The sequence below is a fragment of the Vicia villosa genome, linkage group LG5 (genome assembly GCF_029867415.1).
Source record: "Vicia villosa cultivar HV-30 ecotype Madison, WI linkage group LG5, Vvil1.0, whole genome shotgun sequence".
In the NCBI taxonomy this organism is placed as follows: domain Eukaryota; kingdom Viridiplantae; phylum Streptophyta; class Magnoliopsida; order Fabales; family Fabaceae; genus Vicia; species Vicia villosa.
Window position 1 is genome coordinate 168,477,071 of NC_081184.1, and position 4,543 is coordinate 168,481,613.

The 4,543-nt window shown below is 31.0% G+C and overlaps 2 long non-coding RNA genes across 2 annotated transcripts; both read left to right on the top strand.

Moving 5' to 3' along the window:
- The first annotated feature begins 1,316 nt into the window (after positions 1 to 1,316).
- LOC131608159 (uncharacterized) lies at positions 1,317 to 2,218 on the top strand. The gene is made up of 3 exons (XR_009285516.1): positions 1,317 to 1,388; positions 1,484 to 1,613; positions 1,928 to 2,218. It is a non-coding gene; the product is annotated as an uncharacterized LOC131608159 (long non-coding RNA).
- Positions 2,219 to 2,224: 6 nt separating this feature from the next.
- Positions 2,225 to 4,323, top strand: LOC131608160 (uncharacterized). Its single transcript, XR_009285517.1, has 4 exons — positions 2,225 to 2,294; positions 3,100 to 3,416; positions 3,941 to 4,089; positions 4,240 to 4,323. It is a non-coding gene; the product is annotated as an uncharacterized LOC131608160 (long non-coding RNA).
- Positions 4,324 to 4,543: the final 220 nt, after the last annotated feature.

The window sequence follows — 4,543 nt, forward strand, 5'->3', positions numbered from 1 at the left end:
CAGTGCCATGGTATATATATATATATATATATATATATATATATATATATATATATATATATATATATATATATATATATATATATATATATAAAAGGAGGGATATTCTTACTCCAAGAGTAAGTTATCAATATTTACTCCTCATCATGACCATTAATTTTTTTCAATCTAATAGTTAAAATTAATAAGTAATTAAATATGGAGAGAGAATCATTAGTAATACTCATTAATTCTAACCATTAGATTGAGAAGAATCAATGGTCATGATGAGTAGTAAGTCTTAATAACTTACTCTTGGAGTAAGAATATCCCTCATATATATATATATATATATATATATATATATATATATATATATATATATATATATATATATATATATATATATATATATATATATATATATATATATATATATATATATATATATATATATATATATAAAGGGAATGTATCAAGTAGGAGGGTTTTTAAATAAGAGATAAGAGCATTCAATGCTAACCATTAGATTAATCAAGAGAGAGAAATAATAATTATATTAATATTTTAATTAATAATTTAATTTCTCTCTCTTGATTAATGCAATAGTTAGGATTGAATGCTCTTATCTCTTATTTAAAAATTCCTCCTACTTGATACATCCCCTATATATATATATATATATATATATATATATATATATATATATATATATATATATATATATATATATATATATATATATATATATATATATATATATATATATATATATATATATATATATATATATATATATAGGGGATGTATATAGAGGGCATATCATATGAGAATGTCATCTTTATATGAGAATGTGAGAATGAATCTGAACCATTGAATTTTAAAATAAATGGTGGAGATTATGGGTGAATCTTTTTTTCTCTCTCCTACATCATTTATTTCAAAATGTAGGAGAGAGAAAAAAAATATTCACCATTTATTTTAAAATTCAATAGTTCATATTCATTCTCACATTCTTGATTGGACCAATTTTATTTTTCTATTATTAACAATGTAAAACGCTTTTCTATTGTCTGTTTCTATTGCCGCCAGCGCCAATCCTAATCCTAATATCACTATTATATCTATCATATAAGAAAAGTCTACCATTTGAGCAATTCTTAGGCCATCCACATCAGCATCTATTCTCTGATAATTCCACATCATTCTCAACTGATGGCAGTTTTAAGGTTGCAACGTTAAACCTCTCAAACTCTCATCATAATGTTGCAGTTACACATATTCTCTACTCTCTGCCCATCCACGTTCTAAACCTCCTAACCTTCTATTCCAATTCCAACCTTCTATTCCAATTCCAAAAACGTCTGGGACTCTTTCGATCGATTTGTTCCTTCTTCCTCTGCATCTTCGTACAAAATTGTTTCTTCTTTTTCTATCGATTTTTTTTCAATTCTTTTGGATTACTTACATAATTGCTATCCTTTTCATGGTTGTGTTGCTTTAGGTTCATCGACGATGGATGACTTCACGTTATGGTGTATGCGGCTGTGTCCATATTCGCCGGAAGGGTGATACTCGCGGTGATTGGTTTTGCTTTCTGATGACCCTTCACAGTGGTCGGGTTTGATTAAACGGTGAGTGGTTTATGGTGGTTTTGACTCCAATCTCGATTTTGAGTTTCTCCTCTTCTTTACTTCTGTTCTGTTTTCATTTATAATAGTGCTACAGCTACATGACTACATGAGTTTGCTTTCTACAAGTTTTTTTGAATTAATTTCATAATTTTTATAGATTTCTTATCGATTTTAGTCACATGAGGCAACCATATACAATGAAAGAAAAAAAAAACCTATCCAGTTGTAGAAGAAATGAAGTAATTCGAGAATATCAATATTTTCTTTTGCATGGTTTTCTGTACGTAACTTAAAAACGGGCTTCAAATGGCTAGGTATACTGTGGGAAAGATTACCCCAATACAAAGACGAGAAGTTTGGCCATCGGATTTTGGAGCCAAAGCAAGCTTTCTCTTTCATTGGGCTTCTAATTTCTTCGTCTTCTCTCTCTTTCACGTTTGATTTTGATTTAGTTTTCAAAGTTTCAGGTTTCATGGTGTTGGCTCACGCGGAAGAGGAAAGATCCATCACCGATGCAGTTTCTGATGATGCGACGGTGTTTTTTATTACTTTGTATGATTTGTTAAATACTGTTTGGATAAGCTGTGACGTGATTTTGATGTGGGTTTGTGGCACAAGTTTGCTTGCCCATAAAAAAGAAAGGATGGCAATGACAGAGATTGATCGGTTCTTTGTAGTATGGTATTGTACAGTTGAATGCTTTTGTCTATTTTGGTACTGTTGGAATGTTTTTGATTTTGAATTGTCAATTATTATGAGGGTTCGGTCTATTTTCTGGTCTGGATGCTTTTGGTTGTGAATTGCATTGAAGTTAGTCTAGAGTTGAATGTGTAAGGAATGTGAAATATGGACCTGTCATGGTTTTCTTTTGAATGTATGATAGCTGAACGATTGTTTTGAACTGTTAGGTTTGAATTTGTGGTGTTAAATGTTGTTGGTATTGGAATTGAAACAAGGGGATGCTAGATTAGAAATATTAGTTTGAATGATTATATTGTAGAGTTGGTGGTAAGTAAGTTATTTAACACAGTTTGAGTTTAATAATGTTTTGGATTTAGATTAAACTAATATGCCATGATTGAATTGAACTGAGTTTTTTTTTTTTTCACGGAGATGATGTCTCTTGGGATATCAAAGCTATAAATTTGAGAACATTAGGAAGAGTGGCTCTCATTATTATAGATTTTCGGAACATTGGTAACTTGATCAGAACAGTGAAAACTATGCTTGAGGAAACTGACAGCTTGCCCACTTCCATCCTAAGGGAAGTTTGCTGTCTAGCCTCAATACATCGATGATCGATTCGAGTTTTTAATACTTTGATTCAATTTGCATTTTATCAAACGTTATTGTTTGTTATAAGAAATTGAGGTGTGGAAATTTCAGAAGGTGAAAACGAAATCAAACGTTTTAGTACTTTGATTTTTTTTATGCTGATACTTTTGATTTTCAGGTTTTTTCATTATGTTGATAATTTTCAAACTAGGGAATCCATCCATCAATTAGAGGAGAAGTTTGGGAATTTCTACTCAATTGCTATGATGCCAAGAGTAGATTTGAGGAAAGAGAGGAGATAAGGCAGCGTTGAAGGTAATCGTTCCCCCTTCTATCAATCTAAATGATCGTCGATTAGTTGTATAACTTAATCTGTATTTTCAGGGAGAAATATGCTGAATGGAAGGAAGAATATCGTCAATTATTTCTGCTCGTGGGAAGTGGTAGATTTATCACAGCACCTGTAGTTACTGGCGATGGTCAACCGATTCAAGATCCAATTGTATCGAGCGTCTGCTGCGTAGATTAGTAAGCTCTAATCTATATATGTGATTTATTTCATTATTAATCTCTTTATTTCAAAAAAATGAATATTAATGGCACCGCTAATATGAATCGAGAGGATAATAACATCGGATGATGAGATTGTTCAAATCGATGCCTTCGACATTGACGACATTCTAATAGCACTGAACCAACGCAATTGAAGCAATTGTTGCTACTACTAACTGGCTTCCAGTTATTACCTTCTTCTTGGCACTCCTATTCAAGTATCTATTCATATACATTATACACCTTATTCAAAAATTACATTAAGATTGAACTCAAGTGAGTGATTAATTATTCAAGAGAATCTGAATTTGAATCACGACCGAAACAATATTTGGTCAGATTTTATCTACTTATCGATGATTTCTACTTAAACAGTAACTTATATAGAAAAATAGAAGTGAATAGTGGTTAGATAGAGATTAACAATAGAAGTGGTATATAGTATTTTTAAGGATTGTGATTAACTTTGGCTCGCATGTATTCTTTCTGTTATTTCATAGCAAAGATTATATGGCTGCCACACCATCCTGGGCCGTCTATGAAGCTGAGGAAGGAGAATTTGATCCAGCACAATTGAGATATAGCAAAGAGAGACGCCAAAGTGTGCCTATGAATTCTTGAATCGTCTATATCTTACTTAATGTTTTCGGTTAACCTGTTTGTTGGCGTCCCTTTAAATTAAATAGTGGACTGTTACAAAGTGCTATATGATTGTCTTGATGCTCATATTTAGGACTTTAATTTCACTGATAAAGCTAATATTAATGTTGGAATTTTTGTTTGATCAATGAAATTGCAGAAAAAACCAGCGAAGTCGGCATTTCAACGAGTAAAAGTTGACAAGATAGACTTTATTGATGAGAGGCTTCAAGATAGCTGTCATACCCCAAAATTTGCCCACCATAATCTCAAGATATTTTTGCTCAAGAAGTCTCAGCTCCAATTGCTCAAGTAGCAAGCATGCATACCTCCTTCCAAATAAAGACCCATAATATCATTCACTCATTTTTTATAACATTTATTTATTTTATTTGGATTTTATTCACTTAAAGTCTAAACAAACCAAATAAATATAAAAAATATTTGAATTAATCTATGGGAAT